Source organism: Accipiter gentilis, chromosome 4 (assembly GCF_929443795.1).
Source record: "Accipiter gentilis chromosome 4, bAccGen1.1, whole genome shotgun sequence".
Lineage (NCBI taxonomy): Eukaryota > Metazoa > Chordata > Aves > Accipitriformes > Accipitridae > Astur > Astur gentilis.
This window is the reverse complement of record NC_064883.1, coordinates 62,264-77,674: the sequence shown is the minus strand read 5'-3', so window position 1 is coordinate 77,674 and position 15,411 is coordinate 62,264. Positions and strand designations below refer to the sequence as shown.

Sequence of the window (15,411 nt, the reverse complement as noted above, 5' to 3'; positions counted from 1 at the left end):
CACAGATCAACATCCCCAGCACGGCCACCCCTGTGGGAGCAGCCCCGGGCGGCGATGTCCACACCAGCCCCTGCGCTGCCACCAACAACAAAGCCCTTGGGGACACTGCAGGCGACCTTGCAGTGTCCGAGGAGATGGTCCTGGAAGAGGCCCTAAGGCTCTTCGGTTGCTCCCTGGATGGAGTGGGGGTCAGCCAGGATGCTCCCAGCAGGAGCTCCGTGCCCGAGGACGCTGGTGACACCAGCACAGACACCCCAGACCGCGACTTCAGCTCGCTCTCGCTGCCTGAGGAGATGCTCACCCCCGACTACTGCATCCCCGAGCTCAGCGACGCCATGCTGAGCCTCAAAATAGTCAACGGCGGCGGGATGGAGCCCCAGGAGCCGTGGCAGGATGCGGGGATGGACCTGCCACCGTCCCCACCTGCCACGGCCGGCAAGCGGAGGAAGAGGCAGGCGCAGAGCTCCTTGCCAATGGCACCCAGCAAGCGCAGGGCTCTGGCAGCCAACGTGAGGGTGTGTGTGGGGGTGGGGATTAGACAGGGGTGAGAGGGATGGAGATGGGGGGAGTGGGGGGGGTGGGAGAGGAGGGGTGGGGTATATGGCAGGGGGGGTGGGCGGGGGTGGCTAGGGAGGGGTTAGACCAGCTTGGATGGGACCTTTTCTCTTGTCTTTTCAATTAAAAGCTGTTTCTCTAGAACCGCTCGGTGCCTATGTGGGAGGGGGAGGGAGCACAGGGGGCATCAAGAAACAGCCCCCAAGAGGTGCAAAAGCCCCACTGAGCCCCAAATCCGAGCCAGCAAGCCACGAGGGGAACCCAGCCACCCCCAGGGCCCAGTCACCACCAGCGGGGCAGGCGATGGTGGGGGGGGGACGGGAACGGGAACAACTCCCCTCTCCCCTTCCCCAGGGGAAGCAGCCCTTTGGTGGGGAAGCCAGGACAGACAGGTCCCTGCAGGACTCACGGACACGGCCCCATGCAGAAAGCAGCACAGTGCCCCTGCGACAATGACAGACCTTCGGGGCCGGGGGGGACACGGGCACACACGTCAACAAGGGCTGCAAGGCCTTCGTCTTGAACACCACCAGCGTCCCCTCCAGTGGGGACAGGGCTCGGTGCACAGCCCTTCAAAGCCTCAAGACCATCACGGCCTTCCTCGGGTCCCACTGACCTCAGCCCCCAAGAGCCCAGCTTTGCCTCACTAACACAGCAAAATAACCCCAAATCACCCCAAGAATGGCGAGGGAGGGAGCTGCAGGCCAGGCAGGGACCCTCCTCCACTTCTCTGGCTGCACCTTGGGCAGCTGTAAGACCAGCAAGGAGGGAGAAAAAATCAGAAGGAAAAAAAAAATAAAATCACTGCACCGGCCAGAAAGTGCCTGAAAACTTCATCCCTCTTCATTGCCCATTTCCCATGCGAGCTCCACAACCTGGGAGCAACGCAGCCAATAGAACCTTCGAGAAGCAGACTCACAGCCTGCTGCAGCTGGCCCTGCTCGAGCAGCCGAGGTGGGCTGGATGATCTCTAGAGGTCTCTTTCAGCATCCATTCTGTGCTGCTGTGACTCTGTCTCTATCATGGTTTAAGCTATAAAAATGAGAGCTATAAAAATGGAACGCTGTGTTAAGAGCACAAGGCTCTGCTAGCAACGACCTTGCTGTGGCTCCTTGCTGTGCTGAGCCCAACCGCGTTTTTAAGAGTAGATTCTTAGTGTGAGCAAAAGTGTGATTATTTTATTTTGTAATTTATGTAAATAAAGTGTGTTTGGTTTGTTTTTTTTTTTAAATAAGACTCTTCCAGAGCTCAGGTCAGGCTGAACCTGAGGGAAAGGGGCAGACCCTTGCAGAGGGCAGAGCCACATCATGATAGGGGGGCCAGCAGGATCAGGGGGCCATGCGACACCCCCTGCTCACGTCCTGCCGGCTCCAGGAAGATGGTTGCACAAAGGACTCGGGGCGCAGCTCCAGGGACAGGGGTTTGGTGACCTGGCTCCAGCGCCTCTGGGGCCAGGGGCTAGGAGCTGTCGGGGGCTTCGGAGCTGTCGGGGGCTTCAGGGCTGTCAGGGGCTTCGGGACTGGGGGCTGCAGCCCTCCGCTTCAGAGGGACGATGCAGACGCTGTTCTTGGCCTCTTTGACTCTCCACCACCGGCCAAGCCTGCAGATGAGAGAGATGGGGGCTACCCTCCGCCGAGCCCTTGGAGGAGCAGGGGGGGGCTGTGCCCCTGGGCAGCACCAGGGAGGGGGGACAGTACCGGTGCTGCTGTCCAAGGCCAGCCACCAGGAAGTCACCGGCTGCAGAGAACTTGAGGCTGTTAACAAAACCCACCTGGAAGGGACAGGGCAGGGTGAGGGGCTCTGGCAGCCTCCTCCTGCCGCCCAGGGAGGGGAGCCCCTGCCCAGAGATGCCCCAAGCCCAGCTCCAATCCCCCACCTCCCCATCCATACCAACGGGATGTCCCAGAGGGGCTCCAGCTTCCGAAATCCCTCACCGCACTTCCAGAGCTTCACGCTGGCGCTGTGGGAGCCTGGGGCAGAGAGAGAAGACTGCCATGCACTCCCACCCAGGTAAGGGAGCAGGACGCCCCCCTCTCCACACCCCCACTCCAAAGCAGCTGCCACACACCTGTAGCCAGGAGGTCCCTGTTGCGCAGGGCGGCCACTGCTGAGATCCAGTATGGCTGCTGCAGGCCCTGGGCATCCTGCATGCCATGTGCCTGCCGGGCCAGTGCCAGCGGCTTCTTTTTCGTTAGCCCCCACAGGGCTAGGGACCTGCCAGGGAGGGAAGGGGCGAGGGGGCCGAGGGGGGCACCGCCTGCGCACCCCAGGCACCACCCCGGCCCTGTGCTCACCCGTCATCGGCGCCTGACACCATGTGCTCCTCACTGATGAACTGGATACAATCGATGGAGCCCCTGTGAAGAGAAGGGGCAACTGCCATCAGTTATGAGCATGCTTTGGGATCCTATTTAGGAGACAAGGGCTCACCGGGGCATCAGCATCCCCACAGTGCCGGCAGGCTCCTAGTGATGCTTGGCACCTGCACACCGCTGCCCCAGCCTGACCCCCCTGCCTCCCCCTGCCTGCAGCCCCCTCTCCCGCCCCAGACCTACTGGTGCCCGTAAAACACAAGCTGCGACTCCTCCGGGATCTTCCAGAGCCGCACGGTACCGTCCCGGCCCCCTGCCGTCACACAGCACTCCCGGCTCAGGCTGTCCAGCCCCGTGATGACATCCTGGTGCCCGAACCTGGAGAAGGAGATGGCAAAGTGCTGTGGCAAGCAGGGCCCTCTGCTACCACAACTCCCCCGGGCCTGCTGGCTCTTGTGACTTCTGACATCCCCAGGCAGGAGTGGCTGCGCAGCTTGCGGTGCGGGCAGGAGGCAGAGCTGCCCTTCCTGCTGGGGACGTGGAGGGGAGGATGCTGCTGGAGTCAGAGCATTGGTGGCTTTGTAGCTCCCGAGCTCGGCCACGTCAGCCCAAAGCAGCACAGGATCCTTGGACGGTGGGAGGCAGAAAAAGGGATTCGCCCCGGCGTGGCCCCGCAGAGGGGAGGGAAGGCTTCAGTTTCAACTTTGGCTTCAGCTTTGGCGTGGCCTTCTCCTTCCCTCTGTTTCAACAGCCCAGCAGAGCAGCTGGTGCTTTGTGGCAAAGATGAAGCGCGTGGACAGGCGTTGTCCTAGACCACTGGAAAGAGTGGCTGTCCTGCCACTCTCCGGAGGCTGCCGGGTCCTCCTCCAGCTGAGGTGTCTCCTTTCCTGTTAGACCTCAGGAAGAGGAGATACCCCAGCCTGCAGAGCATCCTAGGGCTGGGGCTCCAGCGTTGTCTCTGCCTGAGCAGAGTCCTCGCTGGGAACTGAGTGTGACCTCATCCGTGCCCTTGTCATCTGTAAACTCAGCCGTGGTAGGTTAAACCTCGACTTCAGCCTTCCTCGTCCCAGGATGAGGAGTGTCTGAGTTGCCAGGGAGGAGACCAAGGGGCTGGTGTCTTTGCTTGGGCCTTGAAGGACTGTGGGGACAAAGCAGCAGAGGTGAGGTGACAGCCCCATATCCCTTCCAGGCAGGGCACATTGCACCTCACGATTCCCAGGGCCAGGAGGGAACCAGGGGGCAGATGGCTCAGCTGGAAGCTGCTGGTTAGGAATACGCCCCTCCCGAAACACCCCTCTTCCCACAGATGTGCTGGGAGCAGAGCCCCCCTTGCCCAGGCTGGGGGGGGAGCTCCATGCCAAGGTCCTTCCTCCTCCCCACTGCCCTCACTCACTCTCTCTGATGTACTTGTGCTCGTTCTTGTGCTCATCCACATCCCGTCCAAGGAGTCCTGGGGGGACACAGCATGTCAGGGACCCACTGGCCATCAGGGACCCACCAGCCAGCCTGTCTGGCCACACAGCTCCCTGGGGAGGGCTGACCCCAGGGTGCAGCATCGGGGAGGGGATGGATGAGCCTCCTGCCAGCCCTACCTGTACAGGCAGGAGTGGGAGAGAGTGAAGGGGTGCCCCACAGGTCCTGCACTGGGACACAGGGACCCTGGCAGAGAAAGGGACCCTGGGGCTAGGGGCTCACCGATGAACCTGACAGCCTCCAGCCGCAGGGACTCCTGCGGGCTCCGCAGGTAGGTCTGGCTCTTCCACAGGTAGTACGTGGCCCTGCTCCTCTTCCTGGCCAGCTGGAGAGAAGGGTGCAGAGTTGGCACAGAGATGGCCCCCCCGTTGGGCCATCCCTCCACCAAGGACCACCCTTCTTCTCCCCAGCAGGACATTCCCAGCTCTCCGCTCTCCGCATTGGGGTTTGGAGGGAGCAGAGGGCTCCCAGGCAATGCTAGGGTGCCATCCTGGTGGCGGGGTCCCCTTTGGGACCCCGGAGGTGAGGACAGCCTGGAGCAGAGCCTGTTCCAGGAGGGTGCATGCAGCTGTGGGGACACTGCCCTTGGTCCCCTCTGCTGGGCACGGGCAGGGCTTACCCAGGGCAGATCCCAGGGGTGTTCGGGCTATGCTTACCAAGCACTCGCAGATCCTCCATGCCTGCGCCGTCTCGGCCAGTCGCACCAGCTGCCTCCACTTCAGGAACTGGCCAGCGCTGCGGAGGGCTTCCTGGGAGGCCTGGTGAGCAGCACAGATGCTACCACCACCATGGGGGGCACAGGACCCTGTGTCCTCCCTCCTGGTGGGGCTCAGAGCCTGTCCTGGCCCATGCAGGGAAGACGCACCAGCTGGGGACTGATGCTGCCAGCAGGTTCAGCACCCCAGGGGAAGAGGAGGGCAGCCACCCTCTCTGGCTGGAAGCCTGTCGGGGCTTCAGCGTTTCAGCTGTGGTGGCCCCAGGCTGCTGCGGAGCCGTAGTCCAGTCTCTGGGGCTGCAGGGACCCATGCCAGGGGCTGTGTGGAGGGAGCTGGGTGGGAAAGGGACCCACCTGCCCATCCACCAGGCAGCAGGAGGAAAAAGGCAGCAGTGGGCAGGGAGGGGGGCTCTGCCTGTTCCTAGGGACTCAACAAGCTAGACCTCACAGTGCAGTGTCAGCATTGCCCTCCCCAAAGGACCAGTCAGGTTGGGAATCCCACCTTGGCCACACTCTCGTCCTGGTCATGCAGGTGAAAGAGCAGCGGCAGCAGGCTGTCCCACACCACCTTCTTCATCTTCTTCTTTTCAGCACCCACCACGAGCCCCATTGCAATTTGGAAGAGATGGATGGAGAGCTCCCGCACCGTGTCCAGCTCCTGGGGGAAGAGGGGAGGAGGACCTCAGCCACAAGCCCATGGCAAGCAAGGGGCTGACATGGAGACAGACATCCCCAAAATGGCTGCAGGCAGCCCTGCTGCAAAAGGCAGCGAGCTGCGGCAGGCAGATGGTCTGCCCAGGGAGACTGGGGTCTCCGGGGCTGAGGGCCAGAGAGGGAGGCCCTGCAGAAGGCTGGAGGATGCTGCCAGAGCAGGGTGTGCATTGGTGGGGCTCAGCACGCCTGCTGCCATCCTGCCACCACTGTCCCCCGCTGCGGCAGGGAGGCCGAGCCGGAGTGAGTCCTTGGTGGGGGGTTTGTGACACAGCACGGAGCCACCAAGGGCAGCAATGGGGTCTGGGGACTGCAGGGCAAAGCATCCCCCTGCAGAGCACAGGGGCTGCAGTGGGAGGCGTGAATGGAGGTGCCCAGGAAGGGGGACATGGGGCTCTCCCCCAGCCTTACATTGTTGAAAAGCAGCAGGAGCTTTCCAGCCAGTGCCAGGGCAGTGAGGCTGAGTCTCTTCCCCTCCAGCAGCCAGAGCATGTTGCCAAGCACGGGCAGGGCCGCGGCGCTGGCATCACTGTCATCATCCAGCAGCTGGTCCATAACGTACGGCAGCAGGATAAGGGCTTTCCTTTCCTGTGTGAGACATGCCACCTCCTTTTTGTAAAGGAGCCACCGATCACAGGGGTGAAAACCCTCTCCACGAACACCGGCCTCCCCACTGGGTTCTCTGCAGGCAGTGCAGGTTACGAGGGCAAGGTCCCGGCAGACAGGGCTCACCAGCATGCCCATGGGAAGAGCAGGGCACACAGGGGGAGGACAGACAGCACTGGCTCCTTGCCAGCCCTTCGGCTGCCCCCTTCTCCACCAGACCCCCCTGGATAGGCTGGTGGGTGACTGGCGCTGCCTGGAAAGCTGCCCAAGCTGCCAGCAGCCCCTGCCATGGCTGCTGTGTTTCACCCTGGGGCTCAACACCTCATGGCCAGGCCCTGCAGACCCCACGCTCAGGCCGGTTGCTCTGCCGCCAGCATCCCTGCTGGGACGTGCTGGCAGTGGGAGCCCGTTCCCGTCAGCACTGCTGCTTCTCTCCTTGGCATGGCACAGCCATGGGGCAGAGGGCCGGGGAGGCAGGAGAGCTGGCAGCAGCCAGCACAGCCCACAATGCCCAGGAAAGCCTGAGCTGCCACGTTACCCACTGTTCCACCCTGGGCTGCTGTCCCGGCTGCCCCCTACTCACTGTGTCAGGCCTCTCGGTGAGCCTGAGGATGGCCCTGAGCACCAGGCTGGGCATCCCCAGGCACTGGCTCTGCAGATAAATGGGGAAGATTTCCAGGGCACGGACCAGCTCTTCACTGATGTTGGTAAAGTCCAGCATCTGAAACACAGGCAGTGGGAGCTGCTGAGGTGTGGTGCTGGCTCCAACCATCAGCTCAGGACAAGGACGCAGGGCAAGACCAAGCCCAGACAGAGAGAGGCAGCAGGGATTGCAGAGAGTCCCCGTGCCCCACACCACAGCACATTGCTTGCTCATCTGCTCCTCCATGGTACCAACCAGAGCCCACCCACTGCCCCAGCTTTCCCCACAGTGGTGGGCATGGGAGAACCGAGCATCGGGGGGAGCTTGGAGTGGTGCCATCAGGCTCACCTCAATGAAGAAGACCATAGCGACCATCTGCCAGGTGGGGTCCTCTGTCCTGAGGAGCTCTACCAGATGGCAGAAGATGGCGGAGCGCAGGCGCCTTGGCATCTTCATCATCTCCCTGACGGGGAAGGAGGCACTGTCAGGCCTGAGCCAGGCAGGCACATCTTTTGGGGGTTTGCACCAGCCTGGACATCGCCAGTCTGTACCACTTTCTCCAAGTAATGGGGACCCCACTGCCATCAGCCCCAAGGGAGGGGGTGGCATGGGGTACCCTGTCCCCAAGGAGCAGGGAGAAGGGGCTCTCACCTGGCGATAATGCGCACTCCCATGAGGTGGGTCTGGGAGCTGAGCAGGGTGTCCCAGCCACCCTGCGCCTCGATGGCCAGTACCTGGTTCTCAAAACCCATGCTGCAGAGCAGCACTTTCATGGACTGCACCGCAGACCTGCACAAGGAGAAATGCTTAGCTCCCACCCTGGCTTGGCTCCGGGTGGTTGGCAGGGATGAGAGGAAAGGGATGGAGCACCTGATGGGAGTGAGCTGATCCTGTCGGTGCTCCGTCCAGAAGATGTGCACTTCCTGCAGCGTCAGCTCCGTGGTGAATGACGCTTGGAAAAGCAGCGCCAGGAAAAGCTGGGGGAAAATTGCCTCCACCTGCCACAGGCAGACAGACTGCAGGAGGATCTCGCTTATCGCCCTGGTTGCCTGCAGAAGACACCCGGACGCTAAGATGTCCCCTCATCCCTGGGGAGGTCAAGCCTTGGGGCGGGCAGGGAAGGGGAGCAGGGGCCCCGGACAGCTGAGATCAGCCCCGGAGGTCAGCAAGGCTTCGTCCAGCAACTCACAGCCAGGGAGAGGATGCGCGGGTTGTCCTTGGTGGAGGTGGAGGTCTTGCGCAGTGACTGGTTCACCAGCAAGCTGAGCAGCTCCCTCAGCACCTTGTCCGCAGCCCGGAGGTCAGACATCATCGCCCTCCACATGGCCCTGGCGACACTGCAGGGACACGGGGCTCTGTCAGCAGGGACACCCCAGAGGATGGCCGGGCTGAAATCCCTCGGGAGGGTCTTGGGGCCCCTCTCCTAGTGTGAGAGGAGCCCCCAAAGGCTGGTGGTCCCCTTACCGGGTGCATGTCGGGGAGCACTGCAGCAGGCTGGCCACCAACTCCCTGGGGTGTTTGCGCACAAGCACCACCAGGGCCCTGTCCAGGCTTTTGCGGGCTACCACCGCCCTGACGGAGGGCCGGCTTCTGTAGATGGCCCACACGACGTTCAGCACCTGGAGGGGAGACACGGGTGGGAGTGGGGATGTCAGCATGGTGAGCGCGGCCATTTCCCCAGCTCCTACTGGGAGCTGCTTCCGTTCCTAGTGCGGTATGCCAGCTCGAGACGGCATCAGTGCTAGCCAGGCACAGAGCCAGGGGAGGAACAGTCCCCCAGTGGGCTGGAGCATCAGCTGTGCCACCCATGGGCTATTCACCTGCCCCGGCTGGAAGGCACGGTCCGCCACAAGGACATCCACCATGTGGGCAGCCAGCCTGATGCTGTAGGCGCTTGGGTGTCTCAAGCTCTTGATAGCCATGAGGATGATGTCTGCCTGGTCGGAGGACTGGAGGTATTTTGTGAACATCTGCAGGATGAAGGAGAGGAGGGGAGATTTGTTGCCTCACCCAGAGCATCACCCAGAGCATCTTGACTGTGCAGTGAGAGCGGGGCACGGAGCCAGGCTGAGCTGGGGAGGAGACTGATGGTGGGCATCAGGGTCCCGCAGGGGACTGAAGCTCCCTGAGGGCCTTTGCCTAGCCCCTGCTCAGGAACAGCGTGAGCCCCTATCATCCCCACGCATCGGGTGTCCCTTCACTCACACTGAGCCAAAGGCACTTCTTACCAAGAAGATTTTGCGGGTGTGGCTGATTTTCAAAAGCTGCCAGGGCTTCATTGCTTGCCAGTCCTCCTGGAGCTGCAGCTGCTCTGTGCCATGCAGCCAGGGCCACCTGCCTGGGGGGGAGCAAAAACGGGGTGCTTAGAGAGAGGGTGCAGAAGTGGAAGTGCAGTCTGAGAGCATTGGGCAGAAAAGTTGCTGGCAAAGAAAAAGGGCACCAGCAGATACCCAGGGAGGGTCCAGGGCTATTGTGAGCGGGGGCAAGGCAAAATGACTTTTCAGACTGCAGGCAGGCAGGCAGGTTGGATAAGGCTTTCTCTCGTCAAGGAGAGTGGCCCCTGACTGCCCATGCCTGGGGGATCCAGCCTGACACAGCTTGTCTTACTTCTCTGCTGCAGGACAAATGTGTGCAGGTGATAGAGAGCTTCTGCAGCCTCAGGACGCATCCCCTTGTCCTTGCAGGTGCAACAGAGGGTGAGGTGCCCCACCAGCTTCCCCAGCATTACAAACTGATGTGTCTTGGAGCACTGATGCCTGCGGACTGTGGCTTGGGCAAAGCAGGGGCAGACCTGGGGGAAGAGAGGCAGTGTGAGCACAACGGGAGCCCCAGCTGCTCCCAGAGCAGCTAGGCAGCAGCCAAGAGCAGGGCAGGGCTGCCGGACCCAGGTTCCTGCCTGTGCCCGGGGCAGCCCTGCCCTGCCCTGCCCTGCCCTGCCCTGGGAGAGAGCATCGATGCCCAGGGCAGCCCTGCCCTGCCCTGCCCTGCCCTGGGAGAGAGCATCGACAGGACAGGGGCAGGGCAAAGACCCCTGCTCCCGACCTGCTGGCTGGGTGCCCAGCTTCCCTGGGAGGTGCCGGGGCTCAGGGGCACAGGGACAGGGCACTGGGGCTGCCCAGACCAGGAGCTCGGTACCTGTGGCAGGGAGTAGGTGGTGATGAAGTTCACCAGCCTGGCGATCCGTGCCATGGCCCTCTCCTGCACCTCTGCCAGCTGGGAATCGGTGAAGGGCAGCAGCAGCTGGGAGGAGAAAAGCTGCTGGTGTGCCAGGGAGGTGGCATGGCACAGCATGGCACAGCCAGGCTTGCTCTGGCGCAGTGCCTGGGATGGGGCATGTGTCCTTCTTGCCCCTCACAGCAACCTGCTGCGGGCAGGCAGGTCACTGCATCCCGCTTCTGCTGCTGCCTCTGCTGCCTTCCATTCACTCCCCACCAAAAAACATCCCTCTGCCTCCCACCCAAGGACTCCAAGGCTTTGGGGTGACCACCTCACTGGGGACCTGTGGTGGGGGCTCTGGGATATGGCCCATGGTGAAGCTGGAGGGGGAAAGCCCCAGGGCTGGGCTCCCCTTGCCAGACAGGCAGGTCCATCTGGGAGGCAGTGTTGGGGAGGACGGGCAGCGGGCAAGGCTGCAGAGGTGGCGTGGGCTGGGGCAGGAGAAGGGGCTCTGGCGGGAGCCAGGAGGCAGGGGGGTGGGGGGGGGGCATGGCTGGTAAGGAGAGACATTCCCTGCCCCCCTCCTTGCACCAGGTGCTGGGGGTGGGCACCGCTCAAGCCAGGGGTCACTGCCCATGGGGACCCTGTGCCAAGGTCAGACCTCCAAGATGTTCTGCAGCTCCACGATGCCAAGGGTGCCGGCACTGCGTACCAGCACCTGCAGCATGCTGTCCATCGTGGCCAGGGTCTGTGAGGGGGACAGAGTCTTGGGGGCAGCCCTGGAAGCCTGGCAGGGGACGGCCGTGGCCCTGCGGTGCCCAGGAAGGGGCCTCGCAGCCAGGGAACTCCCCATGGTTCACCCCCTGGCACACCTTGGAGTAGAGTGAAGCATCAGGGCCCTGAGTGTCCTCCTGAGGAGGCAGGTGGAAGATGTTGCAGAAGCAGGCATACAGGAGGCTGTTCTTCTTCTCCTGCAGAAGCAGCCCCGCTCTGCTGCGGGGACAGAGGAGGAGGCAGACCCTGGGCTTAGAGACCTGAGCTGAGCCCCATGCCATGGGGGACCCCTCAACCCTCCATCACACTGGCACTTGCCTTTGCGGGGAAAACCCTGTGGCACCCCCTGCCCTGTTCTCTGCCTCCCTCTCAGACCCAGGACTGGGGATGCCCCCCACCTGGGACCGGTGCCATCGGGGCCACCAAGCTGGGGGCTGGGGCAGGTACCTCATGGAGATGATGGCCAGCATGGCTTGCTGCTGCACCATAATGCCCTGGGGGCCAGCGGGCTCCTCTTGCAGCAGCACCTGGGGAGCACAGCAGCGTGGGACAGCTCAGGATGGGGCAGTTTCCTTCGCCCAGCAAGAGCCTGTGGGGCTGGCAGAGCCCAGGTGCCCCCATCCTGGCACCCAGTGGTCCCAAGCCCCATGGCTGGAAGGGCTGTGCCCGTCACAGAGCCACAGGCTGGCCAAGGGACCTGCAAACATCCAGCCAGGCCGCCCAGGTGGCTTTGGAGCATCTCCAAGGATGGAGACCTGGAGCAGTGCTCATCCGCAACCCCCCTGCCTGGCCAAGCTCTCATCTGCCCCCGGGGCTGTGTCGCTGCCTGCTGCCCCTGCCCCTGCCCCTGCCCCTGCCTCAGCCTGACTGGCCGTCCCCTCACCTCGATGGTCTCCACCACCTCCGGCTGGCAGAAGTAAAGCATGTCCCACGCAGCGGAGTCCACGCTGGTGGTGCTGCAGACGGTGCAGATGGAGGCCAGAAACCTCAGCTTCTGGGCCTCTTGCTGCCAGCCAGGGAGGAGACAGACAGACAGACAGTGTCAGGGGGGAGAGACAGCCAGGTGGGGGGCCCAGCACAGCCCCCAGCACCTTCTGAGCACGGGACAGGGGCCGAAAGACAGGCTGGGAGACACGGGCACAGCCTCATAGAAGTGGCCACGGATACCTTTGGTCTGCTCCTGAGGAAGGCTCGAATGATGTCCAGGGTATTGTCTTCCTCCCTGGGCAAAGCCAAGGCAGAGCAGCACAGATCTGGCCAAGAGAGAGCAGGAAGGGCTGGGGGGCAAGCAGCAGGGAAAACCCGAGCCCTCTGCCCAGCTCCCAGGGATGCCACAAGCCCTTGCTCAAGGCTGGGACACCGGTGTCCCCTGTGTGCCCCAGGAGAGAGGGTGTGATGCTGGAGGGCAGCACAGGGAGGGGGCCCTGCTGTGGTCTGGTAAGGGATGCGCTGGCACCAGGGCACAGGGAGAGTCCCTGTCCCAGAACGCCAGAACAGAGCTCCCTTCCCGGCCACTGCGCTGTGGGAGCTCTGATGCCAGCCTGGCTGGGGGATGTGAGCCTGGCCCAGGACAAGGCAGGGCAGGCTGGGGAGCCCCCTGCTCCACAGCACCCGCACACTCACCTGCCCGCAGCAGCTGGACCTCGGACATCTCATGGGGCTTTGGCCTGGATCTGGGAGCCGGGGCAGCTCCAGCCTTCTCCACCCAGGCCTGCCTAACGTGGCCAGGGGGTCTCTCCGCCATCCTGCAGGAGGGAGGGAGGAAAGGGGTGAGGAGGACCCCCTGCCACCCCAGGGGTGGTGGGGGCAGAGGTGGCTGTGCTCAGGGGCTCCTCGCTCCCATCCTGTCCCAACACTGTCCTCCCAGACACTGCGGGAGCAGGGCTGGCTGCCACAGGGTGTCGCAAAGTACCCCAATGTCACTCCCCTAAGCCCCCTGATCCCCCCTCCCCAGAAGCCCTCTGGCTGCCCCGGAGCACATGGACCCCTCCTCGCCCTGGGGGGACGGGACTGGCTCCCTCTTCCTCCTCCTCCCGCTATGGGGCTGGGGTTTGTCTGTATGGGGGCATCCCCCTTGTCGCAGACACCCCTCTGTCCTCTGTCCCTTCCCTCCCAGGGCCTGGTGCCACCCCCACCTATGGCCAGGCCGAGCCGGGGAGCAGCCCCCAGCCCCTCAGGCACGCCGAGGCTCTTCCCTCGTCCTCAGGAGGCGCAGGACAAGGCCCGCCGGGCTCCCCTCGCTCGAAGGCAGGTGGGCACACCGGGACACCAGAGGCCTTCCTGTGCGCTCAGCCACAGCGATCTGCGACCGTTGGGGTCTGCTGGGTTGCCCTGGTTACGGCTGCCGCGGCAGGCGGCAGGGTTCCATCGGCCGTTCGCTGGCACGAGGGAGGGGGGGAGTCCCCCCTCCCCCCCTCCCCGGGGCCTACGCCCCCGCTGGGCTCAGCCCGGGCCTGCTGGGTCGTCTGAGCGGGCGCGGGGGCCCGGGCCGGGGTGCTGGGGGACGCGCTACGCCCGGGGTGGTGGGGCCGGGAGCGAGGTGGCGTGGGCACAGAGGGGTCGGTGCGTGGGGACGGGCGGGAGGTAAGGCGAGAGGCCGGTGGGCAGCGGGAGGCTGCGGGTCGGGCCGTTGCGGCGAGCTCGGCCCAGCAGCGGGGAGCAAGGCGGACGGCAGCGGCGGCGGGGCCGGCAGGTGGGTACGGGCGGGAAGGGGACGGGAACGGGGGAGCGGGGGAAGAAGGAAGGAAGGAAGGAAGGAAGGAAGGGGGAAAGGGGAGGGGGAGAGGGGTCTGGTGATGGGTCAGGGATGGGGTCGATGAGGGGGTCAGGGATGGGGTCAGGGATGGGTCAGGGATGGTCAGTGAGGGGCTGGGGGCCACTTGTCTGGGAGGTCCAGCCGTGGGGTGGGCGCAGTGATCAGCTGGGTGGTGCCGTTCAGGTTTGTGCAGCCTGTGCGGGTGTAGCGTGGTTTGGAGTGATGGGGGGGTGCAGGCAGGGTGGGCTGCGCTGTGCAGGGGTGCAGTCTGTTTTGGGTGCTGGGGGAGGTGCCCTGGACAGACGTGTCATTCATGCTGGGGAAGCAGAACCAGGCGCTGGTGAGCCGGTGCAGCGGTTCCTCCTGCGCAACATTCTTAGGAAAACTCTCCTTTTTCTTTCCTTTTCCTTGCTCCTTCGCTTCCAGATCTCCGTGGTCGCAGTTTGTGCTGCCTCACCTCCAGCACAGCGTGCAGAATGAAACGACGGTCACAGAATTCGTCCTCCTGGGGTTCTGCAGCACCCCAGCCCTGCAGCGCTGCCTCTTTGGCCTTTTCTCTGCCCTCTGCTCTGCCACTCTGATGGGAAACGCACTTGTCTTTCTGCTTATCTGCCTGGACTACTGCCTCCCCATGTACTTCTTCCTCTGCCACCTCTCCATCGCGGACATCTGCTACGCCTCCAGCAATGTCCCCCGTATGCTAAGGAGCCTCCTTGGACAAGGCAGAACCCCCTCCTTTGCTGGGTGTGGGGCACAGAGCCATCTTTATTTAATCTTTGCACTTACGGCGTGCGTGCTGCTGGCCATCATGTCTCACGTTCGCTATGTGGCAATCTGCCGTCCCCTGTGCTATGCCCTCATCGTGATCTGGAGGCTGCGCCTCACCCTTGCCACGGTTTTGTGGGCTTTGGTGTTTGTATTTGGTACACTGCAAGCCTCTCTGGCTTTACACCTGCCTTTCTGTGGCCCCTGCGAGGTTGTCCACTTCTCCTGTGAAATTCTTGCTGTCTCAAAGCTGGCCTGCCCTGCCGCTCCTGCCAATAAAGTCCTGATCTTTGCTGTTTGTGTGTGCTTCTTCCTCTTCCCTTTAGCCCTAATCCCGATTTGCTCCCTGGACAGCCTGGCCACCGATCTGCGCATCTGCTCTGTGCCAGGATGGCACGAAACCACCTCCACCTGTGGCTCCCACCCGACCGTGGTGGGTGTCTTTTATGGAAACGCCATCTTCGTGTACGCGGGGCCCGGGAGCGGTAACTCCTCTGGGAGGGAGAAAGTTCTTTCCCTTTTCTACAGTCTCGTCAGCCCCAGTTTGAACCCCGTCATTGACAGTCGGAGGAACAAGCAGGTGAAGGAAGCCTTGCTGAAGCTTCAGAGAAGGAAGAGGGTCTTTCATTCCCTCTAGCTGGCGCTCTAGGCTTTCACCTGTCTCCTGTCTTTCTGCTCTTTCTTCTTGAGCTCTTGCAGTATTTCTCACGGAATGTTAAGTGGTTAAAAGTGTCCTCGTTTCAGCTTGGATAGAGTTAACTGTCTTCCTAGTAGCTGGTACACTGCTATGTTTTGAGTTCAGTATGCAAAGAACCTTGATAACACTGATGTTTGCAGTTGTTGCCGAGGAGTGTTTAGATAAAGTCAAGGATTTTTCAGCTTCTCATGCCCAGCCAGCGAGAAAGCTGGAGGGGCAGAAGAAGTTGGCACAGGACACAGCCAGGGC

The 15,411-nt window shown here is 62.9% G+C and overlaps 1 long non-coding RNA gene across 2 annotated transcripts; it reads right to left on the bottom strand.

Moving 5' to 3' along the window:
- Positions 1–3,866: 3,866 nt before the first annotated feature.
- LOC126037860 (uncharacterized) lies at positions 3,867–5,256 on the bottom strand. Of its 2 annotated transcripts, XR_007505829.1 has the most exons (5): positions 5,206–5,256; positions 4,997–5,098; positions 4,563–4,665; positions 4,261–4,317; positions 3,867–4,005 (listed from the first exon to the last, which is right to left on the bottom strand). It is a non-coding gene; the product is annotated as an uncharacterized LOC126037860 (long non-coding RNA). The 2 variants fall into 2 exon arrangements; XR_007505828.1 differs by lacking the exons at positions 3,867–4,005; positions 4,261–4,317 and adding an exon at positions 4,353–4,459.
- Between the last annotated feature and the right edge of the window lie 10,155 nt (positions 5,257–15,411).